Below are 23,717 nucleotides of genomic sequence, written 5' to 3'. Positions count from 1 at the left end.
TTCTAAAAATTTGGAGAAAACTTCACTTTTGTAACATAGAGGATAAAGCCAAGTAAAGCGACTATAATCATCAATGAAAAGCACATAATACTTGTATTCAGATGAAGTAGAATGAAAAAGTCCCTATACATCACTATGAATAAGAGAAAATGGATTATTCACAGTAGAATTTGACAGTTTAAAGGTAAGTCTATGACTCTTAGCCATACTACAATGTGTACAAGAACTAAGATCAGACTTTGTTTTATTAAAAGAAAAAGGCAAATGCTTCTTTAAAACAGTAAACTTCAATGGAGATGGATGGCCCAATCGTTTGTGCCAAGTATCTGCAGAAGCACATGCAGAGGACTTTGTTAAGAAGGCAGTAGATGAGGCTGAAGAAGGATGCATAGCAGTAGGATGATGAGAAGAAGACAACAGAGAGGGAAAGTGATACAGGCCATTAGCATTATATCCTTTGTGCAAAATGGCCTTGGTGGTCTTGTCCTGAACCACAAAGGAAGAAGCATCAAAAGTAATAGTGCAGTTATTATCTTTGGTGAGTTGATGAACAGAGAGAAGATTGGAAGAGATGGGAGCATGAAAAAGTTTATTTAGTGTGAAGGAAAAATGAGGAGTAGGAAGGAGTCCTTTACCTGTGTGATGAATAGGAATAGAAGTGCCATTTCCAACCATAATCTGATCAGAACCAGTATAGGATTGTGATATGTTGAGATTGGAGAGATCATTAGTAATATGATCAGATACAGCCGAATCAAGGTACAGGGAGCAGTCTCAGATAGAGAAGGAGGAGGAACAGAAGTAACATAGGCTCTTGGTGAAGGATAAACAGAAGAGAGTTCAGAAACAGACTTTGATGAAGAAGTCGGAGCAGAAGCATATGGAGGAATAGTCTGATGAAAGTTCATATCCAGTCTGTGCCAACAATCAATAGCCGTATGATTACCTTTGTCACAGATTTGACAAAGTTTAGCAGATGAATAGAATCGACCTCTACCTCGAGAAATGTGTCGGCCAGTACCACGAAAAGAGCCTCGATAGCCTCCTCTCTGATTTCGAAAAGAAGATCGTCCTCCTCTTGAAGAAAAAGATCCACTGGTAGACACATAGGCAACTATGTTTTCATAAGATTGCAATTTTTTCTGTTTGAAGTCTATATGAAGAGACTCAGAACACAAAAGAGAAGATAAGTCCACTATGGAAATAGGCTCAATTCGAGCACGGACAGCAGTTTTAAGAGAATCAAACTCATCCGACAAGCCATTCAGAGTGATCAGTACCAAATCTTCATCATCCATAAGTGATGAAGCAAGAGCTAATTTATCAGCAAGTTCTTTGATTTGAAGCAAATATTCTTCAATTGATTTGGAGCCTTTGGTTAACCGAGTCAATTGATTCTTGATTTGATGGATGTGAGAACGAGACACCATGGTGAACCGGTTGCAAAGAGCAGTCCAGACCTCGAAACTGTGTTGCAGATGAAGAACAGAGGAAAAAATTGTAGGTGTAAGAGTAGCAGTTATACAACTGAGCAGGTGAGCATCAGTCTTGTTCCAAATGACTCGATCTGGATTCAAAACTTCAACACCATTAGAGTCGGTGATCATCAATGGAGGACATGGAACTGATCCAATTGCAAAGTCTAACAGATCTGTAGCTCGTAGAACATTCTAAAATTGACTTCGCCATATAAGAAAATTGGTAGAATCGAGTTTAACAGTGATAAAAGAATTCAGATTGGAAATCAAGAGACTAAGATTTGCAGGTAAAGAAGAAGAAAATGAAGAAGATGATGAAGCAGCCATATATGGATATATGGATTGAAACTATGCTCGTAGGAGCTCTATGGTGTCTTTGATACCATGAAGAACAGTTGAATCTTTTTATATATTTTGATTTATGATCAGATACATTGTATATTTATACAGATGCCATATAACAAACTCCTAACAAACTATAACAAACTCTAACTAACTTGGGTTTAACAAACTAACTGCTTAACTAACTATCTTGAGTTCTTAAACTTGATGCAGAGCAATCTGGTGCTGCTAATGCAGAGTGAGAATCTGGTGCTGCTGCAGAGAAACTCTTATCAACAACAAATATAATTTTTAGAATAGATCATTAAGATAAAGGTTTCATGATCATGTAGTTATATTTGTCCAATTAATATGATTTTTTACAGAAAAAATATTCTCAAAAGACATTATAAGATGAACAATTCGAATCATCTAAATCTTGTGATGGGTCTACTATAAACTAACAGCACCGTCCAACTGAATTATTCAACTGTTGAAAGGCCTCCTCCTTTGATAAATACTTTTTATAATTCTTCTATATAATTATGCATTCTTCTTTTGTTTCGTTGAATGCATGTCATTTCATTCCATTCGAGGAACGCGCACTTGTGAGTTGTATCACAGGAGTCAACTTTATTTCAATTAACAAAAAAATGGATAAAATTGATCAATTAAAGTCTCGTGGGAATATGTTATTTTAATAATTTTTTAATTTTTTACGAAAATATGTATAGAAAAATAGAGAATAACGTTATAATTTATAGTGAATTTTTGACTTTTTAACTAAAATCGCTACTTTCCAAACGAGGCCTAAATCACTTTTAAAATTCAAGAATAAAATAAATTACGATAGTATACAATCAAATATTGCCAAGAATAATAAAATGATCAAAGTTTTTGTAAATAAGTGAAGATCGATCTTGGAATCATCCTTGTACTCGAACTCGTGACTTTAGTATTTTCACTCCGGTTATTTAAATGACACATTTTATGAAGCAAATTAGAAAATTTTAATTAAGTTCGTAAATGAATGAGTTTTGGCAGTAATGATTGAATTAAGTGAATAAAGATGAAAATTAGACCTTTTAGATAAAGATATCACGTTTAAGTTAATTAGGTTTAACTTAAGGTCTCGTTTGGATAGTAATCATTTTAGTTAAAAAGTTAAAAAGTCATTATATATTGTCACATCAATCTCTTTATTTTTTTATATATCTTTTCATAAAAAGTTAAAAAGTTACTAAAATAATATGTTTCCAAACAAAGCTTAACAATCATAAAATATCAAAATATTTATGATCCCAATAAAATTTTCACATATTCTAAAATACTTTACATATCTTAATATATTTTTTACACTTCTTGATACTTTTTTAACACAAAATACTAAACAGTGTGTTTGATTTCAGTTTTTTAAATTCAATTTTTTGAAAATTGAGTTTTTTATTTTTTGTTTTTGTTTTTTTTTTGTTTTTAATGAATATTTTTTAAATTTTAAGCAATTTTTTATTTTTTAGATGCACCTTACTTAGATGTGTCTAAATAGTAAAATATTTATTAAAACATATTTAAAAAAGTAATAAATACACAAAATGTACTAAATTTTCATTTTTTAAAAATATTTTTTGGTATTTAGTGTATTTTTTTAAAAAAATTTTCACAAATATTATACTTTTTAACTGTATTTTTATGTTAGGTGTGTTTAAAAATTTAAAAAATTTGCTTAAATATTAAAGAAATCATTGAAAACATTAAAATATAAAAAATAAAAAAGTAGAATTTTCTGAAAACTATTTTTTGAAAACCAGAACCAAACAAGTTAAAAATATTTAAAATCTCAATAAAATATCTCATATTCTAAAATACCTTACATATATCTTAATATATTTTTTAGGCACTATTTGAAATAAACTAAATAAATACACTTATTTAGACAAGTACACTTATTTAGATCGCATTATCTCTATATTTTTTTTATATTTTTTCATAAAAATTTAAAAAATATAATTACTTAAATCATAGTCTTAGACACTTTTACACATTTTTTTTTTTTTTTACACTAATAACAGCTATAAGGATGTTTTTAGCATTTCTCATGCATTGACGGCTGAGGTGACAATAAACATCATCAATACCAAGAAGACAATGCCTCAACCAGATTCCAGACATCTCAAGCACAATCTCATGAACAAGAAAATATTAAACAAAAGTGTAATCATGTATAAATAGAAAATAAAATTATATACAAAATATATATATATATATATATATAAAGAGTAATATGACAGATTTGTATTTATTTATTTCAAACTAAAAGATGTATAAAAAAGTGACGTATTCTAAGAAAATGCTAATGTCATATCATTTTGATGGAATAATTTATAGTCCAATGGAATACATAAAAACAATTACACAATTATGTGTTCGAGTTGCAATCTATCACAAAATGAGTTACACCCCTTATATATGGGATCAACTATTAATAAATTATAATAGTTAGACTTAATTACCATCAACTCCTAAATAATTTTTAATAAAATTATCGTTAAAAATTATTTTTTATGACGCTTTTTTACATATTTCGCTAAAAACTAATATTTATTATTTTTTTGTCACGATTTTTATAAATTATTGCTAAGATTTAGTAGCGTTTTTCTGTAATGAAATTTTTTATCGTTAAAAATTAACAATTAATAATATTTTTTTAATATTATTTGATGAAAAATATCATTAATTATCATAAAGCATGTTGGACAATATGTTCGCCTATTAAGTCCTACATGTAAGTCTCCCTAATATTTGTTCATTTTTTTTTCTTTTTTTCTTTTTGTCCTACATCCTAAATTATAATTTTTCTTAAAAACAATAAAGAAGTAATGTTAGACACCATACTAGCACAACAATTATTTAATGGCCGGCCAGAGACAGCTTTGTTAGGAGGACTTTGTCAATCTCACCACCCCAATTTGTCCCTTTTGTAAGAATTTATGTATTATTGATTGATATATATTGTTGTGTATATTACAAATGGTGAGTGGCTCATTATATAGGAGAGGATGAGTGTAGTAGGTGAGGAGTAGGTGAGGAGTAGGTGGTGGTAGGTGATGGTAAATTGGTGGTAGGTGATGGTAAATTCTAACAGCCCCCCGCAAACTCAAGGAGGATAGAAACTAACCAACTTGAGTTTGAAGAGAGGAACAAAACAAGAAAATACATAAAAATAAAAAAGGATAGGTGACACTGTATGGTCGTGTCAGACCATTGGTGAAGACACTGGATGGTGGTGTCATAACGTTGTAGAGGACACTGTATGGGGGTGTCATAACGTTGTAGAGGACACACTATGGTGGTGTCATAACGGTGTAGAGGACACTGGATGGCGGTGTCAGACCGATGTAGAAGACAGTTTATGGGGTCATGTCGGACCGTTGTAGCAGACAATGTTCTGACAGTTTACAGAGTCTTGCTGGACCCTTGTAGAAACTAACCGGAATCAATGTCGGGACAGTTTACAGAGTCTTGTCGGACCCATAAAGGAGCGAACCAGAATCAATGTCGGGACAGTTTACAGAGTCTTGTCGGACCCATGAAGGAGCTAACCGGAATCAATGTCGGGACAGTTTACAGAGTCTTGTCGGACCCATGAATGGGCTAACCGGAATCAATGTCGGGACAGTTTACAGAGTCTTGTCGGACCCTTGTACAAGTTGCACCCTCAAAAGGTGTGCCCAATTTTTCAAAAGGCGTGCCATCAAAAGGCGTGCCCAATTCATCAAAAGGTGTGCCGGACATGATGGCGAGGCACGTGAGTGTCTTGGTTGGCGCGCCCGTTTGTCGTCTGGCGTCAAGTGGCACGCGCTACGCGTGGCTGCCTTGGTTATTTAACCAAGACGAAGGCTGAGGCTGAGGCATACCATTCTGAAACCTCTGAAACCAACCCTTCTCTGAAAAAACTCTGCCTCTGCGGAGAGAGAAACTGTGGAACACTCTGTAGCCCAGAAAAATGGCTTCGTCTTCCCGCGGGCTGCTCACCCTCTTTCCCGACCTCAACGAGTCAACAAGAGAGAGAACTGGTGCGGTGGCACTAGAACCTCAACCAAGCGCCCCGGAGTTTGCTCCGTTGAATTTTCCGATGCGGTCGGTGGAGCAAAGAATGGCAGTGCAGTCGGATGTGGAGGCCAATCAGTATACTTTGAAGTCATGTGTGGAAAGAATGAAAAAAATAAAGAAAGGGAGATGTATATATATATATATAAAATAAACATAGATATATATATATAGAGATATATTAAAATAAGAGAAAGTGGAGTGGGTGCATGTGTGTCTGTCACCACCCTGCACTGATCTCACACCATACTTGAAGTCATAAGCAGCATCCGCATGAGAAGGCCTATAGGATATTGACATTTCACTATAATCATGTCCTCTCTGATCTGTGTTGGGTACTTTTACCATAATTGGAGATCCAGTTGTCATGCCTTCAGCAACGCCTGAATAAATTTCACATGTATCAGTCTCTTTTCTAGGTGTAGTAATTCGACTCTGACCTAGCCTCCTTCTGTCAAGGTCTACTTGCATATCAGCTTCAGAGAGGGGAACCCTAGGCGGACATCCGTCAATGATACAACCAACTCCACCACCATGAGATTCTCCATATGTTGAAACACGGAAGTAAGTTCCAAATGTACTCCCAACTGCCTGTATTTCGAGCTTCTTGGGATGTGATCGGAGATTAGAGAAATGGAGGGTTGGAGAGGAGAGGTTGCGGAGATCGGAGCGTTGCAGAGATCCGAAGTCGGAAGATGGAGACCCGAGAAATTGTTTGGTGGATAGAGACGACGCCATTGTTGTAAGTGCAAATCTTCTATGCTTGATGATGATGTGGTGTTGCTGTGTATCATTTCGGTAAATTTTGGATAATGATCTTCTGGGAGGTCTCCTTTTCTTGCAAGGTGCAAGTCATGGGAAGGGGATTGAGAAGAAGTCATTTGACCCCAAGAGAGACTGGTCCAAGAAAGAGGTCTTGGTCAGATCCAAGTTTGGGTCTTGGGTTTGGAGGAGAGAGAAGAAGTGAGGGTTGTGTAGAAAATTTTAGCGGACTAGGTTGAGGTCCGGCGGGCGGCCAAGGCGAGATTGCCGCCCGCCGGTGAAGCGAGAAATACTAAGGTCTTAACCTTGCTCTGATACCATGTAAGAATTTATGTATTATTGATTGATATATATTGTTGTGTATATTACAAATGGTGAGTGGCTCATTATATAGGAGAGGGTGAGTGTAGTAGGTGAGGAGTAGGTGAGGAGTAGGTGGTGGTAGGTGATGGTAAATTGGTGGTAGGTGATGATAAATTCTAACACCTTTCACTCTGGCCATTATTCCCATCAGTATTTCAGCCTCTCCTACCAACTCCATTCTCTTCTGTTTCTTTACCACTCTCTCTCTCTCTCTCTCTCTCTCCCTGTGTTTGTTACTAATTTCCAAATGTCCCACCCAACCAAAACCAGAACCAAAACCAAAACCAAAACCAAAACCAAAACCAACCTCTTCCTTCCATATGCATCCTCTTACCTGCCTTGCAGTGCATTATACTAGCTAGACAAAAGTAGTTTCAAATTCTTGACCTACCAACACCATAATATACCAATCAATCATGGCATGTAGTAGTAATAGAAGTAGTAATGGGATGAGGTCATGTTTGGTTGATAATCAGGTTCTAGTTATTCTATTTATGTTGTTAAGTTGTGCTGTGGTAACTCTAGCAGCACCACCTGATGATACTGAAGCCAGAAAGAGCCTTATCAAGTTCAAAGAGTCATTGACCAATGACAGTGCATTAAATGACTGGAATGAATCCATCAGTCTGTGCTCCGGCAATGATTCAAACTGGAATGGTTTGCTTTGCTTGAATGACGTGTTTTATGGGCTGAGACTTGAAAGGATGGGATTGAAAGGTATGATTAATATGGAAGTACTTGCAGAGTTGCCGACTTTACGGAGCATAAGCGTGATGAACAATGACTTTGAAGGTCCAATGCCAGACATAAAGACACTTGGTGGAATAGTTGGTGGTTCATTGCGAGGATTGTTTCTGTCCAACAACCGCTTCTCCGGTGAGATATCAGATGATGCTTTTGTTGGGATGCTGTCTTTGAGGAGAGTCTTGTTATCTCACAATGAGTTTATTGGCAAAATTCCAAGCTCACTTGCAAAATTGCCTAAGCTTGCTGACCTTCTTCTTGATGATAACCAGTTTGATGGTCAATTACCTGATTTTGCTTCCAAGGATCTAAGAACTGTTAATCTTGCAAATAACAGATTTCAGGGTCCCATACCACCTAGTCTACAGGACATCTTTGCTGGCTCCTTTTCTGGTGAGTGAGTTTTCTCATATTTATTTATTATTTTTATATTAATAGTAAATACAACAAGCCATGCACCTTGTTAATTTTCCATTTTTCAATACGGCAGTGATTGAGGGCCCGAAATGGGGTGGCCCGAATGCCCCGAAATTCCATTTCAGGTAAAAAAAAAAAAAAAAAAAAAGGAAAAAAGAAAGAAAAAAAGAAAACGGTTTCCAAAATTGAAAATTAGGGATATTAGGGGCAACTTTTTTAGGGCCACCAATCATTTTCCTTTTCAATATCATTTGTTTTAGTTCTTATTTGGATTAACTTGTTTGGATTGTTTGGCAATAGATTAGGGGTGGCTTAAATAAATGTATTTTGATTTTTTATAATAAAAAAAAATGTGTAAAAAATAGAGAAAGTGGTTAGAAAAATAGAGAAGAGATGTTGATAGATGTTGATTGATGTGACCTAAATAAGTATATGTAAGTAAAAAAAAAATATTTTTTTAGTTTACCCCCAAACACTTACTAAATAACTGCACTTATTTGTTTATTTAGGTCAAGTTTGGCAAGTTGCCAAAAAGTCAAAATGTTATTCAAAAAGTCAAAAAGTTATCATTATTCATCAAAAGTCAAAAATTACGGCCGCATAACTCCCAATCCTAATTTTCTCCTACACATTAATTTATACAACTTTTTAATACACATTTTTTCATAAAAAGTCAAAAAGTTAACCCAAACATCCATATTTTCTTCCTTAATTTTTTAGTTCAAAAAGACAAAAAGTACAGTTATTTAGGACACCTTAAACAACCCCTTACTATAAATAAATGCACTTTTTGAGTTGAAATAAAGATAACATTATTGTGACTATTTTACAATCATTAACCATAAATTAAATATTTTCATTTCACTCATGTAATGGAGCGGAACTATTCTGTAACCTTGTTATATAGAAATTTTTGGCCAAAAGTTAGTCTCTCTTGTCTAAGACGAATAATTTATACTACTTACGACAATAAATTCTCCTCCAAAGATTTTTTAATTTATTTTTAATTCATATATGATCTTATAATAAAGTTATATGATTCCTAACAAATATATGAGAAATAAAACTAACATGTAAATGAAGATATTTGAACCACTTCAAGTAGGACAATCTGGCCAAACCAGCTAAGAAATCATTCATGTAAAAAGTCAAATTGATCGGAAATCGAATCATATTTTTTCTTAAAAAAATAGACAGTATATGTGATTTTGAGAATAGATTATTATTATTTTTTTCTTAAAACAAATGTAATCCGTTCATATAACTGTGAATATCCGATTAATCTAATTTTTGATGTGAATGATTTACCCAACAAATCTAACAAGATGAATGGTTCTAATCATGGTGAGCTCCCCTAACGGCATAGCATCCATTGAATTTGGATTTTTGGAATGGATTTGGTATCGAATCTAATCCATTGCCTTTTGAATGGGTCTTATTCTTATATAAAGTCTCTCTCAGATACCATAGGAACTAACTAAATCAAAGGAAAAAAGAACAAAAGCATACAGAGCCAGCCAGCCAGCATAGACAAGATTTCAAAAGTTATGGATATATATTGTTTTGTTCTGTTCTGATATTTAACACTCACACACACCTGTTATTCATAACTTTTGCATAGACTAATCTTGGGACCATTTCCATAATTTTAACAATTCATTTTATAGAGTTTGCTAAGAAAATCATTCATGTAGAAAGTTGAATTGATCGGAAATCGAATCATATTTGTTCTTAAAAAAATAGACGGTATATGTGATTTTGAGAATAGATTACAGTTTTTTCTTAAAATAAATGTGATCCATTCATATAGCTATGAATATCCGATTAATCTAATTTTTGACGTGAATGATTTACCTAACAAATCTAACAAGATAAATGGTTCTAATCATGGTGACCTCCCCAAACAGCATAGCATCCATCGAATTTGGATTTTTGGAATGGATTTGGTATCGAATCTAATCCATTGCCTTTTGAATGGGTTTTAGTCTTATATAAAGTCTCTCTCGGCCCTCCTCTCTCTAAAAACCTCTCTCTCTCTTCTCTCTCTAAAAACCTCCTTCCTCGGCCTCTTTTTGGGCTGGCCAGCCACCGCCTTTGGCTATGGCGGTCGGCTGGCTTAGCTCGTTTCGGTGGCTGTCTTGTTAGTTTTTCTTTCAATAAACTTGAATATCTCATTTTCCCCACCTTGGTGTGTTTTTTGTTGCTGCGGGAGAGTTTTTGGTGAGTCGGGGGCCGTTCAGGTATTTCTTCAGGGGCTGTCTAGGTTTGTCTTCGGATGTCTTCTTGTGTTTCAACCTTGCCGTTACAGTTGATTCATTAGGGGAGTCCAGGAATTTCATTTGAGCGCTCTTGGCGAGTAGGAGCTTGAGGGGTGCACTTTGGTTCGTAGGCGATTTAGTTCTTTCCGGTTTTCACTCGAGCGCTCCTCCTCGAGTGTGAGTTTGAGGGGTGAACTTCTACCATTTGTATGGAGGTGTCCCAGCGGGTGGTCGGTGTTCGGTGGGTGTGTGGATCCGCGGTGTGAGATAGATGACCTGTGAGGTAGGAGTCTTGTTGGCTATGGAGTTTGGCGGCAGTTTTTTTCGTGGGCTACAGCAGAGGCTTTGGCGTGGGTACGAGGTGTGAGTTAAGAAGAAAACCTGGTGGGAGTTGATCTGTGGGTGTGTTTGCGGGTGTTGTGATCTGTGGATCTGTGGGTGTTGTGCAGGGGAGGTGCAGCAGCTTGGTGTCTTCAGCAGGGGTGTTGCTGGGTTTCTCGGTGGTGGCTTTGGGGTCTTCTCGGCCGGTGTGGGTAGTGGGAGTTGGGAGTTGCAGCAGCTTAGGGGTGGCGTGTTGATGCAGCAGAGGTGTAGGGTGTTGATGTAGCAGAGGCGTGAGGGCTTTGGGAGGTGTAGCAGCAGAGGCGTGGGCCTGGGCAGAGGAGTGGGTTGTTGATTAGATGGGTTTTTAGTTTCGGGCTGTTTTGGGAGTTGGTTTAGTTAATATAGTTTGGTTTGGGTGTTTTGGTGGGTTCATTATGTGGAGATTCATGTATTTTAATTTTCTAGTTAAGTTCTTCTTAATTTTTTTTTTTTAAAAAAAAAATGAGGGGCTTAGGGGTTGGTTGTATGGATGCGAGTAGCAGTAGTAGGGGTATTTTTATACTTCCGAATCTCTCTCGATGCATGTCATCTTTCTATACCTTTAATTTCATGCTGTTAAATGAAATTTTTCTTTACTGATAAAAAAAAATACAAAGTCTCTCTCAGAACCATAGGAGCTAATTAAATCAAAGCGAAAAAGAACAAATGCATGAGCCAGCCAGCCAGCAATAGACAAGATTTCAAAAGTTATGGATATATATATTGTTTTGTTTTGTTCCGATATTTAACACACACACACACACTGTTATTCATTTTCTTAACCCATTGTATTGTTTAGTTCTATTAATAATATCAAAACAACTATCCCTTTTTTTCATTAGCATCACCTATACGATCATCTTATTAATGTTGGCAAATTATACTGATAGATCTTACATTTTGTCTTTTATGCCATTTTGATTTTTATATTTTTCATTGACTTAATGTTGAACCTTAATTTTAGATTTTGTATCAATTTAGTTCAATCGATTACAATTATTAGCATTTTTTATAAAAAAAATAAAATAAAAATAAATAAGACATCAATGTCGTTTGTTATATTTTTAAAGAAAAAATTATAAACTTATTCATCTCAGTGAATTAATTTCAATCGTTTGGGAACATGTTTTTTTAGTAACTTTTTGACTTTTTGACTAAAATGTAATGTAAAAAAAACTAGTATGTTTGGGATGACTTTTTGACTTTTTACGAAAAGATGTGCAAAAAGTAGAGAGAAAAGGGAATCTTTGACTTTTTGGTATGGGTTGTTGGCTTTTTAATCTTTTTAACTTTTTGACTTTTTGGCTAAAAGGAATACTTGCCAAACGAGGCCTTAGTGATAATTTTTTAGAAAAACATTAACATATTATTAATCGGATCAAATTGACATAAAATCTAAAATTAAGGGTCAAAATTAAACCAATTGAAAATATAAGGACCAAAATCTCATGTTTATTTACCGTTCTCAATGTTTTACATATGTATATTTTTTGGTAAATTTAAATCACCAACTCAATCAATCACACCATAAGAACTTTATTACTGTTATTGTCATTGTTGTTATCATTAGTAACAATGGTTTTATTTTGGGTAAAACTCATTTCATTTCGTTGCAATTTGATCTATTTGCACTTCACTTCGTATAGTTCAATAATAGGTAGAGTCTATTGTAATTTTGGCCCAAAATTTGATATTAACACAGTAATGACCAAACTATAAATTTTTTCGTAACATTATCTACTCTTTCCCCTCTGATAATACACTTTCTTTGCTAAATTTTCACTTAATTTTAAATTTAAACAAATATGAGCTCAATTTAACTTAAATTTAAGGCCAATAATACAATAATTTGTAATTTCATTTTTATAATAATATGCATAATTAAATAAAAATATTAATTACTAAATATGTATTAATAATGTGTATAATTAACTTGATTTTTAATTATGTGTATAATTGGCTTTAGTAAGGATTTTGGATGAAAAAGTGAATAAATGATATTTTGTCTCTATAGTTTTAAAATTTGACATTTTAACTATGTTGGAAGACTTTTGTTGATCACTTTTCATTAGTTTAGATGAATTTTTTAATGGAATGAAATAAAGTACTAGTATGCCAATGTTGTTACAAAATTTATATACTTAACATTATTATATTAAATAAGAATACTAATGGCAAAATATTTGGACCTTAAATGGTTAAGTTTTTAATAAATAAAAAATTGATACCTAATTTGCCAGGCTATTATAGATAAAATTAAGGGACATTTTTTAAGGGTCTCAATCTCACTATAACATATAAAAATTTAGGGACCAAACAATTTTTTCCGTAAAACTAAAAATTGGGTGAAAATAATATTAGGAGACCAATTCTTATTATCACAAGATTTGTCATTAAAAACCCATCATGAAAAGTATAAAAAAATGACTTCTACCAATAAAATTTTAAAATGTTATTAATAAACTTATTTTAATTTACAAAACAATTTTGTACGAATAAATGTTTACTTTTTTAGAAGAAAATTTTGGTCCCAAAAGGTTATTCATCACTAAATATTTAATTTTGTCACTAAAAATATAATAATAACACTTTTAGTTTCGAAAATATTTAATTATGAAAAAATGATTTCGTCTCTAATTTTTTTTTTAAATTTTTTTTTTGATCGGCAACAAGAAGACTTTATTGATGGAATAAAACCAGTACATAGTACAAAACGAATTACATCAATAAAGACAAAAGGGAGGTGCAAAGGCATCACAATGGGTTAGATCATCCCAACGAGGTTGGCACCATCTAGCTCATCCTATCATTTGCTAGCACCCCAGAGTTGGTGAGAGACCAATGAGAAACGATTTTTTTATATTAAATGTTATTTTTAAAGCCATGAATTTGTTTTTCATCAAACAGATTATTTGAACGATGATATTATTTAGGTCTAAAAATTAGATTCATTTTTTAAATTTAATGATGTAACAATCTATTAAAATAGGTTAAGCAACTTTCTGTCATGTTTTTTTTTTAACCAACCATCTTATTTATAAGTCATTGTGTCTGTAAAATGAACAAATTGAAAAATCAGATTTTCCATTCTTATATGGCTAGATTTTATTTCCCTAGTGTAAAAATTTCAATTACACTGAAATTCTATAAAAAATAAAATAAAATAAAATAAAAATGTCACTTACCAAAAAATAAAATAAAACCTATCAAAAGGCAGCTGCATTATTCTTTGGCCTTGTGGGTAAATGAGAGGATCTACATTGACAATATTTATTTAAGATACTCAGGTTACATGTCTATTTTGAATTATTTTTTTTGATTAATAGGTCTAAATTTAAATATTTTTGAACCAAAAAGATATTATTTGTTCAAAAGGATACTCATTTGTTCAAAACTTATCTATCTGTTTATTTATTCAAATGTCACTTATATGTGCACATGGCATTTATCTTTAGAACTACCTGTTAAAATGTCTCACTATCTGTGTAACTGCTTGTTCAAATGTTCAACTATATGTTCAAATCTCTCACTATATGTATGCATATCACCTATCTATTCAATATTAGCTATATGTTCATTTCACTGCTACCAGTTGCCATGCCGGTGACTTTCTGGCGACTTTTTCGGCAACTTTTCAACATGTGTCCTTATCAACATAAAAGATTAAACCATAGACTATATAATATATGACCTCATATGAATGAACATTTCACCAACTAACCCATTTAGTTGGTTTTTTATTTATTATTGTATAATTTATTTTAAAGCTATTTGTTTTTTAAAATAAATGTAATAAACCATTTTTTGTTGTAGTGAATCAAAATTAATATAACTTCTTTTTTTTTTTTTTTGTTAAATGTTCTTCTATACATGAATTTAGTTATGATTAATTTTTTTTCTTTAGTTATGACTCATGAGATTTTTAGTTATGCCACATGTGATATTTGGTTATAACTTTTGTTTTTATTTTTTATAATTACGACTTAAAAAATATAAAATTATATCAATTTATTATTTAATTATAATGTGTACACTGCACACACCCTTTTTTTTTTTTTTTTTTTTTGATCAGCAAAAGAGAACTTTATTGATGACGAAAACATACAATTACATATGAGGTGAACATCAATAAAGAGGTGGAAGAGCAGAAGCGCATCAAAGCTAATCATCTGCGAGCTCAACCACAAAGGGATGGTGAGAGACCATGCCCAGAAATAAAATAAAGACCCCAAAAACTCAACCCCCAAATCACCATGCAACACCCAAATAATTCCAGCAGCAGGGCAGAGCAGACCAATTCAAGCAGACCAGCAGATGATTGGGGCTTGGCAGCATCTATCCAAAATTGCAAACTAACACCACACAATCACCACCTAACACCACACAACAAAACTGAATAACATCTCCATCACAGCAGACCAATTCCAGCAGACCAGCTAATCATCTCCATCACAGCAGCATCACTCAACAAAACTAAATAACAGATCAGACTGGTGAAAACTACAAACGGTTAGACCCCCAGCAGCTACAAACGGCCAGACCTCATAGACAACCATCAGCAACTCAACCATACAGCAACCCAGCAGATTCCAAAAATGCAGTAAGCCACCATATACAATGCACTAAAGCTGCTACTGCCACAGAATTCATGAGCTTTTGAGTCCTACTTCAGAGGCCAAGGTATTAATTCATGAACAACTCACCTACTACCAGCTGAGAAACTTCAAAAGCAACCACTAATGCAAACTTGAAAACTAGAAAAAAAACTTCTAAACCTCAGATCCACCAAAGCTGCACCTGACAGAGTTAGCCCTTAGCTTAGCAGCCCAGAGTCCAGCAGCAGAGCAACAGATTCAACCATACACCAGATCAGCAACATAGCAAACTACACTGATGATCCTACAAATACATAAATGCAGTGATGATCCTTCCCAATCCTTCTCATTCTGCAAACTCAGTAGAATTTAGTGAGCTTCTGTTTGAACTCCAGTCAATAACCCAGCACATTAAAGTGCACCATACTAGAACAAAACCTTCACCCTCCATTCTTGATACAATATTTCACCTGAGGCAGATTAAAGACCAAATCATTAATGGAGAAATCAACCTGGATTTTCGATGCTTTGAACCACATAGCAACTCTAACTTTCACTAAATCACACAAAGCTTCCAGATTTGGTTGAGAGGCACCGAAGACACACTCATTTCTGTGCTTCCATGTGGACCAGAGAGTGGCCAAAGGAATGGCCATCCAGATTTTCTTCTCCAGCCTCTGCATCACACTTCCGGACCACCATTCCAGCAACCCATGCACAGATCCTGGAATCACCCACTGCAATCCCCACCAACAAATAATATCTGACCAAAGCCTCCACACAAAAGGGCAGTGGAGCAAAATATGTTCCACAGATTCAACCTCGATATGACAAAAAACACAGCCAAGATTTACATTACCTGTAAGAATTCCAATTCTATGAAGAAAATAAGATGTTTTAACCTTACTGAGCCAAGCTAACCACCCGAAAAATTGCACTTTTGGAGGCACAAAGTTGTTCCAAAGTGAGGCAGCCACTGGAATTGCAAGTCCCAGAGAAGATTCAGTCCATTTATAAATTGATGAAACAGAAAAGAGTTTAGAAGGGTCTGCACACCAAAGGAGCTCATCAGGTTTGGTACTACACAGTATTGGTGCAGAGCTAAGCAAACAGGATAATCTATATGCTTCTTCCTCCTCCCAAGCCATCAAAGTTCTTCTAAATCCCAGGTTCCATCCACCATCCTCTGCCCTTCTTTCGAAAAACACACTAACCACACCATCTTTATCATTAGATAATAAGAAAAGCCTTGGAAATTCATCCATTAAGCAAACATTACCCACCCACTTGTCCCTCCAAAAAAGAGCTCTTCTCCCATCCCCCAGAACTATCTTAGAATTATTCATATAGAACTGATGCAGCTCTGGATTGGACTGAACAACATGAATTATATCAGTCCAGAGTTTTGAACCTCGACCAAACAGTTTTGGGAACCATCTTCCATCCACTGGCACATATTTTGCACAAATCACTTCCTTCCAAAGCGATTGATTCTCCACACCAAATCTCCACCACCATTTTAATAGTAAACATTGATTCAACGTTATAATCCTCCTCACACCTAATCCTCCTAATTTCTTATTTTTAGTAATTACCTCCCACCGGACCATATGAACTTTTCTTCGAAGATCTGAGCCACCCCAAAGAAAAGTTGATTGCAATCTCTCAATCTCCTTAGCCACTCCAGCCGGAATTTTGAACAAGGATATATAATAGATTGGTAAAGAGGACAATACAGATTTGATTAATGTTAGGCGCCCGGCAAAGGATAGCAACCTTCTCTTCCATGTGGACAATTTCTGTTTGAACTTGTCAAGAACGGGTTTCCAGGTGCTCCTCCTGCTAGGATTTGCCCCCAAAGGTAGTCCCAAATACTTGAGAGGCAACTTTTGGTGAAGACAATTTAAAGAGAAGGCAAACTCCTGCACTAATTCCTCATCCACCCCAACCCCACAGATGACACTCTTGTGGTAGTTAATTTTCAGACCCGAAACAATCTCAAAACATCTTAGGATTCTTTTGATATTGGTCACCTCCACCCTATTTGCATCACAAAACATAATTGTGTCATCCGCGAATTGCAAATGAGTGACTCTAAGGCCATTAGAACCCACTTCGGCCCCTTTAATTAGGCCCAACTCCTTAGCTCTACTCAGTAAGATATTGAGGCCCTCTGCTACGATGTTGAATAAGAATGGTGACAGCGGATCTCCTTGTCTTAGCCTTTCCCAACTCAATTGGAGGTCGTCCAAATTTTATTTATTTATTTATTATTATTTTCCCTCACTAATTAACTATGCACCTATCAACAATTAATATATTTTTGTGTGAACTGAGCAGGGAACGGTGGCCTTTGTGGTAAGCCTCTGAAAAACAAGTGTAAGTCATCGAAGAAGTGGTCAGTCCTAAAAATGGTAATCATAATAGTGGTTGTGGGGGTTGTTGTACTAGCAGCCATCACTGTAGCTTTCTTCATATGTTGTGGCCGCCGGAGACGGAGACGGAGACGGAGACGGAGCCAGACCAAAACAACAACCCTCCAATTTGGAAAGTCAGCAGCAAAACTGAATACAAAGAAAGAGTTTGCTGATAACAATTACAAGCAGAAGCAAGAACAGCAGAAGGAAGAGGAGGAGGAGGAAGAAGAAGAAAACACGGATAAGAAGAAGAAGAAGAAGGGGGTGAACAAGGCCAGTTGCACTTTGTAAGGAATGGGAGGGAGAGGTTTGAGGTACAGGATTTACTCAGAGCCTCTGCACAAGTTCTGGGGAGTGGGAATTTAGGGTCTTCTTACAAGGCTATACTTCTTTCTGGGCCAACTGTGGTTGTCAAGAAGTTTAGGCATATGAGCAGTGTGCGAAAAGATGAATTCCATCGCCACATGACAAGGCTAGGAAGGTTGTCTCACCCTAATTTGCTCCCTCTTGCCGCCTTCTACTTCAAGAAAGAAGAAAAGCTTTTGATTACTGACTTTGTTGAAAATGGTAGCTTAGCATCTCATCTCCATGGTAACCTCCTTCCTTCCTTCCTTCCTTGTACATAACATGCACCATATCCCATCCCATCTCGCTTGCTCAAAATTTTACTCAAAAATCAGTGTATACATATATAAAGTATGTGTGTCTGATCCATTCAAAATATATATTCTATCATACAAAAATTGAATCAAGACCACCTACCATTTTTCTAAATAAAATTATTTACATTTTTCTATGTTTCTAGAATTAATAGCATATTAGCATATTAGTGTAGGACTCAGTATATTATAATAAATAAATAAATAATTCTCTACCCCCTTTGTGAATAAAAGTAATCTTAATGGGGCGTTATGCTTTAAAGTAAAATGTTCACATTGAGGCACATGATTTTGCACAACAATTACAAATGAATTTTTTTAATTATATATCATTACTCATTAAAAAAACATAAAAATAAAAAGAAAAATAAAAAGAAAATTGTACTCATTGTATCACATGTGAAACCACAAAGGAGATAAAGGAGTTTAGATGAAATATTTCAGTGATATATATGTATTTAAGTCCTTTTTCTTTGTTTGTGTTAATGGTCTCCTTTTAATTACCTAATTTAGGTAAATGTAGTCCCATCCAGGCGGGGCTTGACTGGCCAACCCGTTTAAAAATCATCAAAGGAGTAGCCAAGGGATTGGCTTACCTGTACAAAGAGATACCTAGCCTGACATTGCCCCATGGTAACCTAAAATCATCAAATGTGCTTCTAGATGACACTTTCGAACCCCTCTTGGGAGATTATGCGCTTGTGCCTGTGATTAACAGAGAACATGCTCAAAAATTCATGGTAGCCTACAAGTCACCTGAGTTTAGCCAACATGACTGCACCACCAACAAGACAGATGTGTGGAGCCTTGGCATTCTCATACTCGAGATGTTAACCGGTAAGTTCCCAGCAAATTATTTAAAACAAGGTAAAACTGGTAATGCGGATTTGGCAGTTTGGGTCAACTCTGTTGTGAGAGAGGAGTGGACAGGTGAGGTGTTTGATAAAGACATGAAAGGAACCAAGAATGGCGAAGGACAGATGCTTAAGCTTTTGAAGATTGGAATGTGTTGTTGTGAGTGGAATGTGGAGAGGAGGTGGGATTTGAGGGAGGCAATTGACAAGATTGAAGAGTTAAAAGAACGAGATAGTGATGAAGACAACTCTTCTTATGCTAGTGAAGGTGACATGTACTCTTCTAGAGCCATGACTGATGAGGACTTCTCTTTCTCAGTCACGGGTTGAATTGCCATACAATAAGTCTAGGAATATAGAAACTGGTCAGACAATATTGGACACGAAATATGTATGGCTAGACAAGATTTTTAAAGTTTTCCAGTTCAACCAACAAATCTAATAAAATCTTATCAGTTCTCCTGTACTTCATGTTTATTTATATATTAGTTTCTTTGTTTGTAGCAGGACTGGTTAGGGATATAATGTTTATGGAAGTGAGTGGGGACATGATGTGTGTTGATAACTTTTCAATTCATTAAGTTTGAAGGTTTTGAGGCTTGAAAATTAAATGGTATTTGAAAATAAGGTTTAATTTTGAATGACATGTAGAATTGGACAGTTTGGCTATTGTTTCTTATGCGCATCAACGACATAAAAAGTTACGAGTTCTCTATTGATCAGATATATGTGACTTCATGTGGGAAGAGAACTTACAATCTTTTTTGTTTCTATTTGATAAGAGTAGTTTTGTTAGTGTTTCCGTTTAATATTTTACATGTACCTGTGGTTTGGTTTATTTCTAGCTAGATGGGGAGAAAATTGCATACAAATGAATGAGTTAGATCTCTATCACAACCCAACTCACACCCTTGACTGACCGATAACCAATCATATTGGTTGCCAATCATGCCATCTTCCTGTACCTTTAATTTCATGTTGTTAATGAAATTTTTACTTTGCCGATAAAAAAAAAAAAGGCCTAACCAAAGTTGACTTAATTTTGATTAAGGGAATGTTTGGAAACAGGTTTTTTTAGTAATTTTTTGACTTTTTGGATAAAATGTGATGTACAAAAAATTAGTATATTTGGGATGACTTTTTGACTTTTTACGAAAATATCTGCAAAAAGTAGAAAGAAAATGAAATCTTTGACATTTTGGTATGAGTTGTTGACTTTCTGATTTTTTTAACGACTTTTTGACTTTTTGACTAAAACAGCCACTTGCCAAACGAGGCTTAAGAAGTTGATTTAAAAGCCCAACAAATAATGATAATAAATAGAAAAACATAATGCAGTCGGAGAGTTGTCAAACCAACAATGCTTTTATGTAATTATCCAAATTCCAAACATATAAAAGTCAATATAAATGAAGCAACCACAAACAGAAGTACATAACATGCTATGTTGCAAAACATATGTACCTACCTACATTTACAAAACTAACATCTTAATTATTCCATGATTCAAAAGAAGTGTAATAAGTAGCACAAGATGTAATTCCGACTATTCCGACGAAGATATGGAGTGACGGTAACAGCAACAGCAAGGTGGGTGGAATCCAGTATTCCAACGAAGCCAGGGAGTCATGGAGTGGCAGGACAGCTCCACACGATTTTTGTCGATGAGATTCCGGATTCTATGAATCCGAAAGGATTGTTCACCATGTTTTCAAATTTTGGTGTTGTCAAAGATGTTTACATCCCAGAAAAAAGGTGGAAAACAACGAAAACCAGATTTGGATTTGTAAGATTTGGCTGTCTGGTTACAGCGGGGATTGCTATTCAGAAAGCTAATGGAGCTTGGTGTGGTGATAAGCCTTTGAAGGTAAAAAAGGCTGATTTTGGGAAAGAAAAAGATCTGACATATCTAAGACTACGAGTATAAAAACCAATTGGGGTATCAAATTTAGTTGGTGTTGGTATTGGAGGGAGATGGTCCTATGCTGAGGTGCTGAAAGGAGGGAGGTCTGACAGTGGTAACAACATTAGAATCAAAGCGGAGGAATATGCCATTGGTTGGTTACTATCGACAGCAGTAATCAAATTTAAACCTCATTGCAAATTTGATGATTTTAAGACTGAATGTCGAAACAGAGGTTTGAAGGACATACAACTTAGAAAAGGTGGTGGGAGGACTGCCTTTATCACATTTAAATCACAAGAAGACTTGTAGCAATCACTGAACAACCTTGGAGATTGGCTATTGGAGTGGTGTGATTCAATCATTGAGTGGAATAAAGGTTTGAGGTTAGACAATGAAAAGATTGGTTTGGCTGAGTTGTTTTGGGATGCCTCCAAATCTCTGGAACGTTGATAACTTCCAGAAAATTGGTGGTGCTTGGGGGGAGGTAGTTGAACGTGATCATAATGTCCTGAGCATGGAGTCTCTGAAGTGTGGGAATATCATAATTTGTACATCTTATTTGGAACATGTTGACAAGTTGGTTATTCTGGAAAAAGATGGTAGATCATACCCTGTTCGTGTAGTTGAAGTCGGGGATTTGTCAACAAAGTCCATTCTGCGACTTGCCATGGAAGTAGAAAGGAAGATGATGACGTGGGTAATGTTGTGGCTGATGTGGGCAGTAGTCATGACATGGCAAGTGGTAAGAAGACTAATGATGGGTTGGTGGGGGCTGCTTCAAATCACAAAAGCAGAAAGGAAGGTGATGACGTGGGTAATATTGTGGCTGATGTGGGCAGTAGTCATGACATGGCAAGTGGTAAGAAGACTAATGATGGGTTGGTAGGGGCTGCTTCAAATCACAAGTGTAACTTAGTCTCTATATTGATGGTTAATGAGACTGCTGCAGTGATGGGAATTCGTGATCATGCTTTGGTCCATCCAGTACCCAATGTAAGTTTACAGGCATCATTAGAAAGACGAGGCGGTGCTGTGTTAGAATCATTTAATGGGCCTAATGGGTTTATTAGAAGTTTAAGTGCAGGTGATCTAGATAGGCCCAATTTATCTCTTGAAGTAGTGCTGGATCAAGCCCATTTTGATGGGAAGAGTCTGGGGCCTTATAATGATAAGTTCAATCATATTGAGGGGGTTAACCCGAATGAAGAAGTTCAAGATAATGACAGTATAGATGAGGAGTCTAGCCCAAGTGAAGAAGAAGGAGAAATGTATCAACCTGGTGCTTATGTTTGGGCTAATAGGGTAGATGGCCAGCGAAATGACAGTAGAGTGCAAGGCAAATTCTGGAAAAGGACGAGGAATAAGGGGTTATTATTTAAAAATGATTTCCATAGAGGTGCCCTTGTTCGAGCTGCAGCAATGACATCCTCATCATCTTTATCTATCAGTAACAATTTAAGTAAGCAAAGGAAAATTTGTCACACCCCAAATCCGGGCATGACCGGCCGTGGCCCACAGGGACTTAGCCCAAGGCACACGTAAGCCTAAACACGAATCCAATCACATTGAACAACTGAACAATAGTCCAATAATAAATAACCAAAACTCAATCCAGACATGCCACAATTATAAACGGCAAAATCAACCGTAATCAAAAGCCATCCAAACTTATGGGATATAAACAACCCACATATCAAAAATAATCCTAAATGAACTTTGATAAGAATAAATATAAATATGCACAAACTTGACATAACACTCTAAACTAAAGGAATGCCCTAGAGGTCCATGCAATTGAGTCCCCGCTACGCCATGAGTCCACTCTAAGTCCTTCTAACACCTGGAAATGGTAAACAACTAAGTCAGCTGATAGCTCAGTGAGTAGCAACATGGATAGTAAATACAATTTTGAAAACAGGGTTCAATTCCAAAATAAGATATATATCACAGAAACTAGATTGACATACAGTTTGGTAAATACAATCTGTTTCAAAAAGAAGGTTCCACAATTCAACACTTAAAATACTCATGTCTCGCAAGAACATGATAAACGACATTTTTCACTTAAAATAGATTATGACATGAACACCAATAATTTTCTAGGTACCAATAAAAACAAATAATCTGCCACACATTTCTCAGGCTATAAGCCCCGTTGGATCCAATACCGAACTAAGAGTCATCCTCAGGGTGGCACCTGGGCCTTTTCTCAAAGACGATCCGATTGAAGGTCACCTAGTTATTTTTAAAGGTCTGTTCCTTACAATCGTTGAGCACTAGAGTCATCACGGCCCAACCCGGATCTGTTCCCTAGTGGCCAGAGTCACCACACACAGTGGAATAATTTCCCTGGACTAAATACACACATGGTCCCAATAATCAATACACATCAGTTTCGCAAAACATGGTAGTTCATCATTATAAACATGAGACCAAAACAAATAGTTTACAGTATGCCAAGTTCACACAAGTT

The 23,717-nt window shown here is 35.5% G+C and overlaps 1 pseudogene; it reads left to right on the top strand.

Annotated features, from left to right (window-relative positions):
• Positions 1 to 7,447: 7,447 nt before the first annotated feature.
• On the top strand, positions 7,448 to 19,668 carry LOC145800650 (putative LRR receptor-like serine/threonine-protein kinase At4g31250; annotated as a pseudogene).
• The last annotated feature ends 4,049 nt before the right edge of the window (positions 19,669 to 23,717 follow it).

Source organism: Camellia sinensis, chromosome 10 (genome assembly GCF_055761805.1).
Source record: "Camellia sinensis isolate YWXY chromosome 10, ASM5576180v1, whole genome shotgun sequence".
NCBI lineage: Eukaryota > Viridiplantae > Streptophyta > Magnoliopsida > Ericales > Theaceae > Camellia > Camellia sinensis.
Note: the sequence above shows the minus strand (reverse complement) of the source record. Positions and strands in the feature narration are given on the sequence as shown.